The sequence below is a fragment of the Phragmites australis genome, chromosome 18 (genome assembly GCF_958298935.1).
Source record: "Phragmites australis chromosome 18, lpPhrAust1.1, whole genome shotgun sequence".
Classification (NCBI taxonomy): Eukaryota; Viridiplantae; Streptophyta; class Magnoliopsida; order Poales; family Poaceae; genus Phragmites; species Phragmites australis.
This window is the reverse complement of record NC_084938.1, coordinates 20,379,251-20,396,602: the sequence shown is the minus strand read 5'-3', so window position 1 is coordinate 20,396,602 and position 17,352 is coordinate 20,379,251. Positions and strand designations below refer to the sequence as shown.

The following is a 17,352-nucleotide window of genomic DNA, read 5'->3' as shown; positions in this document are numbered from 1 at the left end:
GACGAAAGGGCTGCTGCGCAGTTGGACTTGGACCTTTTCTGGTCGTTGCGTTTTCCGCTGGCCCAGTAGGTAGTAGCCTCACTTTTTCTCCATTCAAGGTCCAAGCATGCACCCGACTTCGATTACACGTTACACGTCTTGTTGGTTGGTACTCTTTGATCTTACTAGTGGAGATTGGCGTGCCATCGCGCGTCACGAGGAAATAACGGTGAGTAGAAAGGAGGGGTTGAGCGTGATAATAATCAGTATTATAACGTAAATATTGATTATTGGAGTAATGTTGTATGATATCTAGTTGTAAGAGCATGGTATTGTGAATCTAGAATTTTGTAGGGTGGAGTAAGATATATTACAGAGGGAGGATGATGTGTTCAAAAATACAACAAAGCGTTTATTTACAGTATGGTGTGATTATAAAGTTTGGGATGTAGATTAGGGAATTAAACACGCATAGAATAATACATAGATTTTACATGTATACGGTAGTAATTGGATTCGGCGGTGATATGATGAAGTTATCATCCTTGGCTTGCCGAACCAAATGGGTAAACACCATGGTCATGGAAGATTGCTGCTCCTGTTTGAAGGCATTTGTCAACTTCTTTCATGGCTGACTTGATATGTTTGATGAGAAATAATACATACACCTGTGAAGTTACTTGAGAATTGCAGAATCTGTTGCAAAATACATTAGTCTTGAATAGATTAGAAGTTATTGTAAGCTTGTTTATAGGTAATGCAAAAAGATTTCAATGAGCGGTCATCTCGGTAGTTTTGTATGTTGGTGTCTTCAAGATAAGATACCGATTGAGTATTGCACGGCTGTTAACACGTGAGGTTCGAGTCTATGTGACAGTGGGTGTATAGTAAATCAGAGGATCCGTGTTTTTGAAGATATAGATATAGCGTGAGATAGATGATCGCTCATTGCGAAGTTCAAGATATACATATACCGTGTGTCAGGCTTAGGACAGTGCTAAGCCGGTATACCTGGCCCTGTGGGGAATAGATGATTATGATTTACAGCACGGGGAGACCCGCATGTGGACGCGACGGATCCATTTGCTCCACGCACTGCTGTTATTGTATTTTGGCATGGGAAATTGACCTGGAATCATCATCTGATTAAGCATAAAGTTTGGAGTGAGAGTGATAATGGTCATGTCATGGAGATCTGGATATATAGATATATTTTTTGTGTGTGATGATATATATAATGTGAGCTGAAAAGTAGTAAATGTAAATGGTTGACGAAAGGTATGTAAAGGGGTAGGTAAAACATAGAAAGGAAGAAAACTAATCTGTGTTATGTGGGTTAATAGAGTTAGTGTTTGTAATTGAATATGCATAAAGATGAGAATATGCTTGGTAAAACTGCTTTATGTTTGGAAAGGAGGCATGAGATGGATTCCGTAGAGATTGTATTAGGTGTTTAATATGTAAAAGCATAGTGTTGATTATGAACCGCTAGTAAGAAAGATACATGTTGAGAAGGTGCAGGGTTGTAACTCTTTACTAAAGCTGTAAGTATATGTTGCGAATTTGTGTATATATATATTGCTTGGTTAGCCTACTATTTATTACCGAGTGTTTGTTTTTTTGTCCGGTGGATAATAGTGGAATGCTAATGGAGAACAGAGGTTACGTTAGAAGGTAGGAAAGCAGTAAATAGAGTAATCGTATTAACGATAATAGATGTTAGTCTAGTGGCAGATTAAATATGTAGTGGCGTTATTTGATAAAAGGGAGGATCGTATGTTTTGAGATGGCAAGATATAGGAGGTGAAGAGAGGGGATTGGTTGAGTGAACTTATGTGTTAGTAAGTAGTGGTAAACAACGTACTGTCTTCTAGAGGGAATGCTGGGTGTATAACACAAATATACATAAGGTATTTATAGAGTGTTGTAGGTAGGGAAGTAGAGAAGAAGTACGTACCTGCCGAGGTGAAGGCCTGAAAAAAAAATGCTGTCTAAGATGGTAGACAAAGGGAGCGTAGAATATATATTTGATTCTACTATGTTGAGACGTAGACATCAACGGTTATGTTAGAAGGAAGGGACAAATATGAGTATGTGGTGCAAAAAAGAGTAATATAATTAAAGGAAGAGGTGTATAGCATAGTGGTAAGAAAAAATCTGAGAAGTAGCAGTTGGAAATCCAATGTGGGATTTGGCTGAAAGGTGAAGGCGGTATTCTATCAGTATCATGGTTGTCTTAGCAGTGTGATAAAAGGCAAGTGGCATGACTGGTTAATTTTCTTGGCTGAAGGTAATAAAATAGAACGTATTGTAGTAATCTAAGATAGTACAACAAAAGCAGTTATAGTAGGTTGACCAGGTATTTACAATTGGTATTGTTGAAAAAGGGGTGAGTGTGCTTAGAGGACGAGATGCATCACACAGGCAGGAGGTGCTATAGTGGAGGGGTAATGTCTACGACGGTTATATGTACAGAGGTTCATCGGTAGCAGGTTCGAGGCTAGAGTCATATTCACAGCAAAATAAAAACGTAGCCTATTAAGTTTGCTGGCACAACCAGGAAGGAACCAAGGTAGATTCCTGTGTTGTCAAGTCTTGAGTTATCCATATTGGTACAAAAAGGTCCAGAGGCGGGGTTTGTCAATCTGAAATAATAAAGAAAGAACCAGTAAGAAAGAAGAGCAGGTATTAGAAGAGTAGAAGTAATAGAAGTAGTAAAGGTAGGATTGATAGCAGCAGTGAAGGTGTTGAAAGCAAGAGGACTTACAGGTAGCTATTTCTTTGAGGAAGCTTGGGAACTTCTGTTAAGTTGATGGATCACCGTGGGGAATATCAGAATGAGCAGCAGCATGGGAACGAAGTGTAGATCTTAACATAAAGAAAGTAAGGATTGAATGGTCAAGATGTAAAAATAACAGGTTTAAATAGTTTATAATATAAATTGTGAGGGTAGTAGTTATTGAGAGTTTTGGAGAGCACTGACCTAGTGGTAGGGTGTAAATGGGTTTCCAAACTATCAGCATCAGGGAGAATGTGTTTGGATGTATCCTACAGTAAAACGCAGCTTATTTTGAAAGCGAAATAATGACATTTAGACATTTGGATAGCCGGCAAGTAAAGTATCATAAGTATAATTAGGCTGGCAGTGGCTGGGTGTGTACACATTTGTTGAAAACAGAAGAGGTTTAGACGTAGATGTCAAGGGAATGAAGGAACTGAGTGAAGTATAATTAACCTGACCACTTGTATCTGTATGCAAGGATAAACGCCTGCGTACATCTCTTCTTTCTTTGGTATCAACAGGGTGATCACTAGATTTTGGGACATGCAAAAAGAGAACGATGGTAAAGTGTAGAGTAAGCGAGTAGGTATTCCAAAGAGTAGAATATGATTAGTGTACTTACGGAGGAGGTTGCTTGTTTTTCAGGGTGGCAACATTTGGGGATGTTGCTGGTGGTGGAGTATGCTTGATGTTGTGGTAGAGAAAGCAAATATCAGTAGAAGGTATATGATAAGATACAAAATAGGAGGTAACCAGGTGAATAGAAAAGATTAAGGATTTAAGTACCTCAGATAATTCAGAAATCTCATCCTGCGGATTTTTGTGTGATTCTGAAAAATCAGATGAGGATCCAATTGCTAAAACTGATTTCTGTTTGTCATGAAGGGATAAACTGGTGGACCTCCTGATTGTTGGAACGGTAGTTTGCCGACCGTATGCACAATTAATGTGTTTCACATTTGCTGGTGACGTTCACTGTGAACTGGTATTTTTGCGAAACCAACGAGGCTATTTCACTTGGAATTGTGTCAATGGAGCGGCAGGATCTGAGTAATACCTTCACGTCTTTATGGACAAGGCGACGGCCCATGTCACCAAAGAGGACAAATTCTGCTTCATCTGTGCCATCAGTTCCTATTAAGCATATCTTATATCTGCAGTAAAGATATGGTATGAGTGAATGTATGTGTATACTATATTATTCAAATATGGTATGCAAAATTGGTAGAAGGTGTACATCTGTATAGTAAGGAAGCATTACTTGAATTTAGACCCTGTACATTTGCAATGTGGACATTTGTATCCACTTCCGTCAGGGAGCGCAGTTTTGCTGCACCGATTGCATGATGGAAAAAACCAGGATATAGATGGATCGATCCGGGAAATAGTAATGGTGCACCGGAAGCCTTGAGGCTGCAATAAAAGATATGGTAATGGATCGTGTTGTAGTACATGTTGGATAAGGCACTGAATGATCAATTGAAGTTAAAACTGGTAGTATACTTAACTGGGAAGTCGTATGGACTGATACTAAACATCTCCTCTAAAGTTTTCTGTTCTGGTTCAGCAGGTGGCAGCTGGGGAATAGGAGGCTGTTGATCCATTGCGGCGTGTTGCACAGGCTGGAAACTACCGTGGAGGCTATTGGGGTGTAGAGGGGGAATGAAGTAATTAATTGAGGAGAATGTAGTTGCATAAAACAATAAATAGCACAATATGGAATAGTATGAAATAAAAGAGGTATGACTATGGTAGGTAAACAATACTTTGCTAGGACAGTGTGAGCTTCAGGGAGATTAGGATTTATGTACCACCGGCAAGCTGTATTACCACTTAGCGAATGTTCGCCTATAATGGGAAATCACATACATGGTATTAAGTTTTTTTTGTAAAAAAAGGGTATGGTAATGGGATATGAAGAGAGAACAATGGAAAGTTGTTAAGGGATAGACCTCTGTAAGATTTCATAAGAAGTCCAACAAAGATAGCCACAACTAGTTCTTTTTGGCCAATTGTGTATATTTCATCAGCATTAAATTCAGAAGCTCTTTGTCCCCAAAGATACAGTTTGATCTCATAGTTGCTAAAATGGAACGGGATAAATCACAACTGAAGAACTTTAGAGGAATATTAAAAATTTGGTTCGAACAGTAGGAGAAGACAGTAGTCATGGAGAAAAGAATGCAGATTATAGTTTACCTGTTGTCTCTCAATGTGATAGCCCTTCGGGTTGTGGGTTTGCTTTGATTAGCTAGCTGGAGTGTGGTTGTATCAGCAACCTCAGTGATTAAACCAATAACATCTGCAAGATAAAAGCAAGGATTGAGCAGAATAGTAGCAGAATGTTGGGTAATTAGCGGTGTAGGAAGCAAGTGATAAATAGATTGTGAAATAGGTATGTACCAATAAAGTGCCTGGTCTCCCCAACAAGCGTAGGCAAATCAGAGAATCGCGTTAGACTATAGGTGTATAGCGGAATGGTAGATTGGTGGCCACTGTTCTCTTCAATCAAGGTATGACAGGTAATTTCGATCATAAATTCTGAGTCAACAGGTCTGTAAGAGGGTTTTGATTTGAGCACCCTGAATCTCTTTAGGGTGTATACCTTCCCTTCAGTGAGCAAAGCTTTCTTGTCTTTGATATTGTCCGAGGCAATTTCAGCGTACATAGCAGTCCCCTAAAATAGGTGAAGATACATAATTAGAATAGCAAATAGGGAGTAACGAATGGTAAACGGAGTATACATCTGTAATAGCAAAGTAGATTAACTGTGTACTACCTCAGCATCCAAGAGCACAAGGTCAATATGTCGTATATCACCATCATCAGATCCTCCACGATATTCCCACATTCTTGAGACTCGGGTACAGACAACCCAGTGTCTACTCCGGGGGTGTATATCTTTGAGCATAGAGGTTGACATCTGTTCTTGGATATACAAAGGTAAAACTAAATAGGCAGCACAGGATGATTAGCACCATGCGCTGCCACTGGGAATCAAGAGAAGCAAGGAGATAGAAAAATAGAAACAGAATAATAAAGTGTTTTTTTTTTGGCTCTTTTCTGGATAAGAGTGTGGGAATATAGCCAATAGGTATAGAATTGAAGAATTTGTCAATATGAAAAATCTGAATTACGCCAAAAGAGAGTACAAATGTAGGGAGCTAGGTTAATGGAGGGGTACAGTATTGAAAAGCGAAAGGTAAATGTATATGCATCACAGACGAAGGGGTAGATGAAGGGGTAAAAAGGGTTATGGACATACTGGAAGTAGATACAGTGTATAATAAAGGGAAGGAAACTACTGCAAAGATGAAAAGATTTCAGTGTAGACTATGTTTTTAGTTTTGGAGGCACAGGAACCATCTTCATTCTCAATTAGAATTTTAAGGCCTTTTCTTGACGTCACTCGGGAGACGGCTACATATAGTTGGCCATGTGTAAATACAGGGTTCTTTAGGTAGACACCAACATTATCTAGCGATTGGCCTTGGCTCTTATTTATAGTCATAGCATAACACAGTTTAACAGGGAACTGACGGCGCTGCAGTGTAAATGGCATTTTGTTTTTTTGTGATGACAGCACTATCCTAGGAATATAAACAGTCTGGCCTGTATTTGTCCCTGTTATAATAACCGCTTCAATCACTAAGTCACCAAGGTTTGTAATTATGAGTCGTGTTCCATTGCACAATCCTTCTGTTTGGCTAAGGTTACGTAATAACATAATAGGTACATTTTTTTTAAGAACGAGACGATGCTGTGGGAAATTGGCTAGTTTAAGCGAGTTGAGGAACTCGACAGGATATAGTAAATCTGCATCTCCGAATGTGTCTGTCGATTTACAGATTGTATCACAACTTAAGTATTCCTTTTCATTGCCTGGTACGAGCATCAACACAAACAAATTTACTTCATCTGCAATTTCATTTGTTGGGGTTAATACAGCACGTTTACATAAATACGATGGATCAGCAAAGTTTGATTTGAAATTTGGGTAGACAAAAGAAACAATCGAAGCAATTCGATCATGATCAGTATCGATTAATAAATCAGGTGGTATATCTATCCAGACTGGTTCGGTATCAGCACCGTGTGTATCAGTACATAGTTTTCCCTCACCGAGGTCAAGGACCCATTTGCTAAACTCAGCGATCTCAGACTGAGCATCATGACTAAGATCAGGAGAGAATAATCTCATATTAGTCTGAAGTGTGAGTACTTTTACATGGTGCCATAATGGAGAATTAGTAATCGAAGCATTTACTATTTCAGCTCTAGTGCCACCTTCTATGACAGGAAGAATCTGTCTTAAATCGCCACCGAGTATGACAACTTTACCACCGAAGACAATGCTGGTTGCGTCAGGGTTGTCGACAGATATGATGTCACGGAAAGTTCTATCTAATGTCTCAAAACATTTTCTATGTGTCATAAGAGCTTCATCCCAAATTACTAATGATGTCTTAGTAATTAAATCAGCTAGCATGGTGCCTCGTTTGATATCGCAAACTGTAGTAGAGTCAATACTAAGTGGGATTTTAAAACGGGAATGAGCAGTTCGACCACCTGGTAAAAGAAGAGCAGCTACACTAGAGGATGCAACAGTGAGGACTATCCTTGCTTGTGCTCTTAAAGATGTAACAATTGCATTCCATAGAAAAGTTTTACCAGTGCCACCAAAACCAGAAACAAAGAAAAACCCAGGTTTGTCATCAGAGACACAGGTAACAATTTCTGTGAAAGCCCGTAGTTGTTCAGGATTTAAACGGCTATACAATGATGGAGCTTCTATCTCCAGTTCAGGCAGATTGTAAGACATTTCATCATCTATCAATTTGTTTGAACAAAATGCTGAATTGTAGTCGGTTTTAGCAGGAAGGTTGAAATCTTGTATATTTGAACCACGTCTACTAAATAATAGAGAGATTTCATCAAGCACCATGTCTTTTAATTCATTTAAAGGAAGAACGAAATTCTGATTACGCACAACTTGGTTCATACGACGCTGGATATCGTCTCCCAAGTAGACCCATATGTTTTCAAAAAAAGAATATTCATCTTTGATATCACAAAATAGAAGCATAGTGACAAAAAGCTGTCTAAGCTGGCTGGAGGAACCCCATGTAGCAGCCTCGTTAAAAGCAGCAAGCCATTCAGAATCGTCGCCTAGAAGACCACGGGCAGCACACGCTTCTTTGAAAGTTCTATAAACTATTTCGTTGTACGTTCTAAGATCTGCGTAGCTCTTTGCTCCTTTCACAATCATTAGCAACATTCGTAAGAAATAACGTTCACCAGCACTTGGATGCACAAAGTATAACCGGCCTATCTTATAACCATGGAGCCTTTCACGCCACATTCTATCTGTGTCATCCCATGTAAATTTAGCGGGGAATTCACAGTAAGTCATGGTATGGCCTTGTGGGTATGTCTGATTAGCAATAAACCACTCAGTCAGCATGGTTTGCTTAAATCGGTCGTTTCCGACAATGTTAGACAAGTTGTCTGTTTCTCTATAGGTGACATAGTTTTCGTTAGGTAAATGGACAGGCAGCCTCTCTACAGCTGGAACATGTGCATGTATATCATAGCCAAAAATGCGCCAACACGCATCCTGCTCACAAATATACCGACAATCTAAATACTCTTTGACCTCATTGATAGTTTTTGTTGTGGGATCAAACAGTGTGGCTTCATTTGTTCTTATTCGTTCAAGATAAATTTTTGCACAATCAGGTCCTTTTGTTACATATTTAAACAGATATTTTAAAACATGGGTTTTGTTACAAAATTCAACATTTATATGAGCCTGAAATTTCTTTAGAATAAGTATATTGTAGGGGACTACCTATTGGTTATCTAAAGCAACTCTGCCTTTTTTAATATATCTTCCATTTTGAGGACGTTTATACAAAGCGAATCCTTGATCATCAATTCTTGTTTTGTCAGAAAAAGATTTTGGATAACCTTTAGAACATACACCATTTTTCATGCATGAGCAGGTTAGGTCATCTGGTCCACATGGACCATGCATCATGTGCTCTGCAACGAGAGCATAACCAAGAGGATCAACCTCTGGGTTTGGAATTTCAGCAATGATAAACGAATCTATGATGTCTGCTGTAGGAACTGATGTGTCGAGGCGAAGCCATATAAGAACATGCGAGTGCGGCAGTCCACATTTTTGGAATTCAACGACGTGGAGCACTACCAAAACACGACAAGGGGAATCGCACGTGAGTTAATAAAATAGGTAAGAAGAGTATAGAACACAAAGGTAAGAAGGGAAGTGAATATAGTAACAAGAAAGGATGTATAGAAGAACACAAGAGGTAACACACCTGCGTTAATGGGTCCAAAGGCTGAGCCATCCTTGATATCTGCTAAAAGGTCCTGTAATTTCATATGGTAGACTCTAACAACAAGGTCATATCTATCTGTGTACTTTTGGCCTGGCTCAAGTTTAAGAGCCTCAGCAATTTCGGGCCACTTTGGATTTGATGTGAAGGTTAAAAAGATGTCAGTAGGACCGTAGACTCTAGTTATTGCGACTGCATCATGGAAATTCTGAACCATATATCGTCTACCACCAGTGTGGCTTGCAGGAAGGTATGTACGTTTCCCAACAGCATCACCGTCTATACAGCCGCCGGCTACAGCATCAATGAGCCCTTGGAAATGATCCGCTCTAAGTTTTGGCTGGTTGTCAACGATCCACTGTAGTCTACACTCGTCAATAGAAGCTCGGGCATCAACTTTGGCTTGCGAAGAGAGTCTACCATAGCATAGATATGGATTTGGCTGGTCTTTTCTGTAATGGAACCAATATCGATAGTAATCTTGCATAGTCATTTTATTTCGAGTATTTGATCTTGTTAGGTTGGCGCCAATATAGGGAACACCAACTTGGAAACCACGTTCACCATAAGGGAATAGAAGCGGGTATTGCAAAGCCATAAGGGCAGGATGCAACACTGATATTTGATGAAGGGTATCATCAGAAGAATGAACTAATATATCACGTTTGTAGGTCTCAAGAGAAAAATCACCAACAACCAACAAAGCTAGCTCATTACACGTCGGCAAATTGTACTGAACAGGATCGCCTTCACGAGCACCAATAATTCTAATAGCCACATTTTCTTCATCATGGTCCTTTAATCGATCTTTTGCCATTCTAAATATCTTAACCAAAGGGTTATGGTCATCCAACATCTGCAACAGTCCGTGAATTATATTTCTATCTAAGTCAGCTTCTAACCTCTCAGATGTATCTAATGCATGAATTCGATTTGTTATTTCATTTTCAGTATCATAAATGTACAGCTCGACAAACTGCGGAAGCTCGCCGGCTGATGGAAGCAAAGATCCAATACGATGGTGGATCTGACCATTGATACGAAATACATATGGTCCTCGAGATCTATTTATAGCGTGGTCTATTTTGGCACCCATTGAAGTGAAGGCAAATAAACAGTTATATTGGCGAATATGTCTAAGGAAATTTTTGCATCGAGTATTGCCATTGAATTTGATAAGATTTTGAAGGTACGATGGTGGGTCTTTAAATGGGGGTATTCGTACTCTTCCATCTCTGCAGCAAAGGTTATACGCTGGTGTAGAACCTCTAGCAGAGGTGGATCCTCGTACTCTTTCAGGATACCAAAACAATGCATGGCAATGTTGACACTCGAAATCAGGCGAACCATAGTATGATCTTTTCGGATAAGATTCTGACAGATAAGAAAAGGGATAGGGGAAGGCAGTGAGGGAAAGTATAGAAGACTAAATACGGAGGAATACATGTAGGTACCATGGTGTATATACCTCTAAGGTAATCAATGTATTTCTACGTAAAGCTTGCATACACATCAGTTATAACACAGCCTTCGGTTGGACCTACAGTTTATCAGGGAATTGAAAAGCATCATTTACTATCCACTTATGAATCTTAAGGGGGGAAACCGTCGGTTGGATAAGTAAATACCTGCCAACCTGTGGCGTTTGAGCCTAAATAACCTGAGGCGCTTATGGCGATTCTCTCTGGCTACATCTGGTGCTACAGTGGGTAGAATGATCTCTCCTATTCCCATTTTAAAAAACATGGGGTTCTGAACGCGTCATCAGCACAGGAACATAGGAACCATGAGGAATGCAGGACAACTAAAATAAATATACATACTTGGTCTCTTACATGAACCTCGGGCCATTGGAAACGCCAGGTTTTTTTCTACGGGTTATAAGGAAACGTGAAAGGGAGGGAAAACCCAAAGAAGATGTAAAATGAAGTAGGAAAATAAGGTAAATAAAGGCCGCTCTAAAAACAATCGTAGCAGACTAAATTGTAGGAGGAAAAGAGGAGATTGACACAATCAGCTGATTGGAACAACGTACGTCTTTAATCAGTAAACGAGGAATAGATATTACACTAGGAAGAACAGTATGCAACAAACGAGGGGGAGCATGGCACTTGGGTAAACTCACATTATAAGAGGGAAAAGGTCAGCCATGAGAAGCCGGCGAAGTTCATTTATGTCGGAGGGAGATAGAACCTGGCCACAAATGAATGGGCAAACAGAGCTGAGCCGACGTATTGCACTGGCGGCTATCTGGACAGCTGACTATGCTACTCTTCTATAATACAAAAGACTTTGGTAGCTATAATCGAGGACAACAAACCCATACAGCATCTGTAGGAAGGTAACAGCTTGGAATGCCGTCTGCTCATAAGGGGCCATATACGTGATGTGAGGAGAACTCCAAAAGAACACATGGGGAGGAGCAGCGGCTACATCAAACGGTGGCATCTCTATCTCTACGCCAGCCAAAACAGACCCATCATGACCGACCTCACATAGGTAAGAATAGAGACTGAGTCGTATCGACTAACTACAGCTTGTAACAACGAAACATAAGACGCCCCAACCACAAACATTCTAAACTAAAAATCTGAAGTTGGCACCTACGCGATGGGGGAAAAACACACAGGGAAAGTGGGGGGGGGGCGGTGGCAAAAGAGGGAGAAAAAAGACAAGGAGGGAAGAAAAGAAAGCCGCGAAAAATAAAGTTGTTTGTTAGAGCCAGCTTCATAACAACTATCATATGTAATAAACAAGCATAAATCACTAATAAGGATATAGATAGATAGGTGGCTACAATATATTACCTTGATCACAATAGATTAAACCGCGTAATCCCAGAAGTAAGTGAGGAAATCAAAAGCTCCAGGAAGCACAAGGTAGATTAACTACACAGAGCAGCAATAGGGATGAACCTTCAGATGCCAACCCTGTAGAAGAGGTGACACAAAAGATTAATGTCCACAAACAAATTTAATAGAAAAGATGGATCAAAAGATGTAGGCAAGCAACATCAATTGGCAACAAACAGATGACAAAAGTACATTAGAAGCTGGCAAATCACAGACAAAGAACTAACAATGAGCAACAGAGAAGAGGCAACAATGAAGATCACTTGCTATAAAGAAGTTTAACACAAAAGATGGATCAAAAGATGTAGGCAAGCAGGATCAATCGGCAACAAACAGGTCACAAAAATTGCATTAGAAGGTGACAAATCACAGACAAGGAACTAATGGTGAGCAACAGAGAATTTGTAGCATTGCTCGAACATTTGTGTAGACTACATAAAAGAGCATTCTGTTACCTAAATAGCAACCTAAACAATGTGACAAAGCAGGATCAATCGTCAACAAACAGGTCACAAAAATGCATTAGAAGGTGACAAATCACAGACAAGGAACTAATGGTGAGCAACAGAGAATTTCTAGCATTTTTTGAGAATTTGTGTAGACTACATAAAAGAGGATTCTGTTATCTAAATAGCAATCTAAACAATGTGACAAGCTGGGTAATATCCAGGAAAGTCGTCAACAAATAGGTCAAAAAATAGATTAGAAGATGACAAATCACAGACAAGGAACTAAGAGTGAGCAATAGTGAATTTCTAGCATTCTTTGAACATTTGTGTAGACTACATAAAAGAGGATTCTGTTATCTAAATAGCAACCTAAACAATGTGACAAGCTGGGTAATATTCAGGAAAGTCGTCAACAAACAGGTCACAAAAATAGATTAGAAGATGACAAATCACAGACAAGGAACTAACAGTCAGCAACAGAGAATTTCTAGCATTCTTCGAATATTTGTGTAGACTACATAAAACAGGATTCTGTTATCTAAATAGCAACCTAAACAATGTGACAAGCTGGGTAATATCCAGGGAAAAGGATGCTTGTGTATGAACCAACAGGTAACCAAAATTGAAACACAATACATAAAGAATGAAGCTCTACATCACCTTGATTGTAACTTTTCAAGCCGCAAGAAGAAGCACCAGAATTAGATTAAGAAATGAGATCACCCAGAAACGACCAGGTGGAAAAGCCACAGAGAACATACAAAGGCAGGACCTCTACATACCGAATCTACAAAATTAGCAACAAGGAAAGTTAGCAATCATCGACAAATCCAACGTAAAAGACAGGCTGAAAAAATGGGAATATGAAAATCGATGGCTACCAGGTATGTGGTAACAACGCATCAGAAGAAAAATAAAATTACCGACCGACAACAAACGCTGGGAGAAGCAATGGGTAGCCTTTCCTAACTTGCAAAGGGCATGTGAATCTAATGAAACCGTATTCTCTAATGCAAGTAGCAATCTAAGCAGGACACAAGCTGGCGTCCTCTGGAAAGAAGGGTGCTTGTGGATATAGCGTGATGTAATCACATTATAATTCGCTAAGCAAATGAAAAACTTCTAATAAATCTGCAAGAAAGAATAGAGGGTGCACTAAACGTTTAAGGTACCGAACATCTGCAATAACAAAACTCACCTACATAACGAAACCACATGACCGCTAACCCAGACTAACAGAGTAGAACCAAGATGGTGGAGCACCGCATATACATAACAGTGGAATCAACGTAGGTAATTAAGCAACATAAGCTCTAACACAGGCTCCTAAAGCAGCGTGCCCCGGCTACACATGGAGGTATGAAAACACAGGGGGGAACCATGACAAGGAGACCGTGAGAACAGACAGGATTATCAACATTCAATCGGTAACAGTAACCAGATAACAAACAAGGAATCCATATTCTATGAACCGAAGATATATATCCATAAAAGGAATAAAAGAACTAACCTTCAGAGTAGACCAGTGGCCGGCGTATACCCAAATGATCAGAGACGGTACAACCATCCACACTAACATTAGAACACAGCAAAAAAACCGAACGGCTAAGAAAGAAAACAAAAAAAAGCCCGGGAGTAAAAAATAGCTAGAAACAACATTAATCCCTGCCCACGCCTTGCATACCTGCCGCCGGGTGCAAAAGACGTGGACGAACCCGTAGCACAATACAGCAGGAACGAACAGAGCTGTAAGATGAAAAGCACCGATCTCCGGAGCTGGAACGGGTCAAAAAGAAAAGGAAACAACGAACGAAAATTACAGCCCGAAGTATAGACAGCGCAAACCGCAGGAATAAAGCAAAAAGAAGGACGGTCAAAACGGCAGGGAAGAAGAAATCCAAGAAACAAAGTTTAGGATTTTCTCGTTAAATAAATGCGAACCAGAAAAAAAAAAAGGTGAACAAAGAAGTAAGGAATAAACTTAAAAGAAACATGGACAAAATGTCGGCACAAAATAGATCCAAAAAGACAGAGGCTGATGAACACTCACACAACGAAGGTAAAAAATAAATTAAAAAGAAACATGGACAAACCTTCGGCATAGAACGGAGTTAAAAAGACGCAGCTAACAAATATACCGAAAGCAACGACGGCAAAAACGACGGGCCCGGGTGGAAAAGACGTGGACGAACCCGTAGCACAATACAGCAGGAACGAACAGAGCTATAAGATGAAAAGCACCGATCTCCGGAGCTGGAACGGGCCAAAAAAAAAAGGAAACAACGAACGAAAATTACAGCCCGAACTATAGACAGCGCAAACCGCTGAAATAAAGCAAAAAAAGGGACGGTCAAAACGGTAGGAAAGAAGAAATCCAAGAAACAAAGTTTAGGATTTTCTCGTTAAATAAATACGAACGAGAAAAAAGGGTGAACAAAGAAGTAAGGAATAAACTAAAAAGAAACGTGGACAAAATGTCGGCACAAAACAGATCCAAAAAGACAGAGGTTAATGAACACTCACACAACAAAGGTAAAAAATAAATTAAAAAGAAACATGGACAAACCTGCGGCATAGAACGGAGTTAAAAAGACGCAGCTAACAAATATACTGAAAGCAACGATGGCAAAAACGCTGGGAGAGAATAAATGGAAAAAAGACCTAAAACCCAAACGCCAGGGATTCGTAGGCTGGACAAAAAGAAAGCTACCATTTTCCTATTAACAAATGCCCATCTCTTTTTTGTTTTTGGGGCAAAAAAGATCAACAAACAAGGACACAAGCAGAGTAGATCGAAGCCTAACTCAAAGCAACTGGAGACAATAGAGCCGAGGAACAAAGAAGTACTATAAATCCGAGACAAAGAACACCAGATCCGTAAAATCCAACAAATAAAGAAGTTGCACAAACCAAAGGAATAAGAAAGAAATCCACACGGCATGCACACAACAGGAACACACAAGAAGGATCCGATCCAAAGAAAAAAGGTGAACATCCCCATCCGGCAAGCACACAAAGTGAACGGAAACCCACCAGAGAGGAAACTGGAAGGGGAACCGGTAGAGCTCAGGAAGCGAGCAGTCAAGAGAACCAGCGACGGAGAAAACAAAGAGGAGGGCATTCACCAGAGAGGAAAGTGGAAGGGGAAGCGGTACAGCTCAGGAACCGAGTAGTCAAGAGAACCAGCGACGGAGAAAACAAAGAGGAGGGCCAATCCCCCAAACGAGGCAGCGATTTTACCGACGCACGCACCCCACGCGGGCCGCAGCGTACAAACGGCACGACGACACGTGGACCGCACTAGGAACCGCAATAAAGAGGAGGGCCGGCCACCTAACCGCGAGCGGGAGGCAACAGGAGACACACGATGCAAGCATCCGACGGCCGCAAGCAACGAGTCGACATGGCCAGGTGAGGAGCTGAGAAGTTCGCGGGGAATTATGGTATAGATCTACTTTAGAACTCAATGATGTTATGCATTCAACAACCAATTCAAGTTTAGAAGGGGTATTGGCAGTGGTGAATTTACAATAAAAATAATTAGGTGTCTTACTTGTTAGATTAAAGATCCGGATGTCATATTTGTTAAACTAAAAAGTGTTATATAGGACTGATATATACGATGAATAACTAAAAATTGAAAAATTAAATGATATCATGTGCAACCTATAAAGTAGGCCCACCCTTGAGTATTGGCATCCAAATCTCTAAGATTTAGTACAAACTTTAACTAAATCCTAAAATTTCTTAGTGTAATTTCAGTCTTCAAAACATGCTCTAAGAATATTTAGATGGGCAAAGGACGGGTCTATAACTCTATATTGGTTATGTCGACGATTAGTAAACCACTTATCTTACGAATATGTGAATAAAATATAGAGATTTATATAGGTTCATACCTACCGTAGGATAAATAGTTCTATATCCTGTGATCTTATATTGATCTCTGAGATATATTACAAGGGGGAGTTTTGGCTAGTTTAGATGTGATATAAATCTAGTCGAGGGCTCCTTGCGTGTAGTCTCAGTGAAATGTTGATGTATATCGTGAGTACATAAGGCTGGGGGCTCATGGTGCACTTGAGGCTTCTGTAGGCTGGTGCAAAAGGGCTTGTGTCTTGTCCTTCGTAGGATCCTTTGGTTCCGTATATATATAGGAGTTGTCGTGTAGCCTCCAAACTTCTTTTCGAGTAGGATTATATTATCCTTAGAGATAAACTTATCTATTTATAAGATACTCTGATACCTGTGTGTAGTTTTCATACGTTTAAAGATTCCTTTCTTGAGCATGAATGTATGCTACGAGAATACAGGAAACTTTAGAGGATCTAGATACACATAAAATACTCATATATTGACTACCCATCATCAAGCCCCCCATCATTACGTTAAATAAGACTTCAACAGATAAAAAACTTAGTCCAGCAAAGAGAAAAAAATTGGTAGACTATTTTCCTCGAGTAGTAACTTGGGTCTCTAGATAGGATTGTACATCTAGCCGAGTATATGGGAGTCTTCAGATTATATGTCACAGTATTGAGTAAGTTGAACATGATGATGACGATTCAAGAGTAGAATATCTAGCCAGGCATGAGTTTGCTAAACAAAGTCCACTTGTAAGTTCTTCTTTTCTCTAGTATATAAAGAGGGGAGGACTTGATTTGTAGGGGAAGAGGGGCAAGAGCCGAAAAAACTCATCTGTCACCAGTTCACAAACTCTGATAACAAAATACACAGGACACAGGATTGTTATCCTTCAGGAGGCCTAAACCTGGATACCCTTTTCATGTTTTTTAGTCTATCACAAGCACACGAACGCCACAAGCGTTGTTCACGCGTCCACCGACTGGTACACCCCAGAATCATTGTCAAGAATTAACTCTCGACAATTGGCGCGCCAGGTAGGGAGACGTATTTATGCGTTTCGG

At 39.9% G+C, this 17,352-nt stretch overlaps 1 protein-coding gene and 1 long non-coding RNA gene across 2 annotated transcripts in view; both read right to left on the bottom strand.

The window, feature by feature from the left end:
- The window catches only part of LOC133899493 (uncharacterized), a 79,143-nt gene extending 62,066 nt beyond the window's left edge, over nt 1-17,077 (bottom strand). The window contains exon 1 of the mRNA XM_062340480.1: nt 17,068-17,077. The gene's annotated coding sequence lies outside the window, so the exon portion shown is untranslated. The remainder of the gene's footprint in view (nt 1-17,067) is intronic.
- LOC133899372 (uncharacterized) lies at nt 2,372-3,661 on the bottom strand. Its single transcript, XR_009906357.1, has 6 exons — nt 3,548-3,661; nt 3,384-3,445; nt 3,215-3,290; nt 2,963-3,027; nt 2,747-2,847; nt 2,372-2,624 (listed from the first exon to the last, which is right to left on the bottom strand). It is a non-coding gene; the product is annotated as an uncharacterized LOC133899372 (long non-coding RNA).
- Nucleotides 17,078-17,352: the final 275 nt, after the last annotated feature.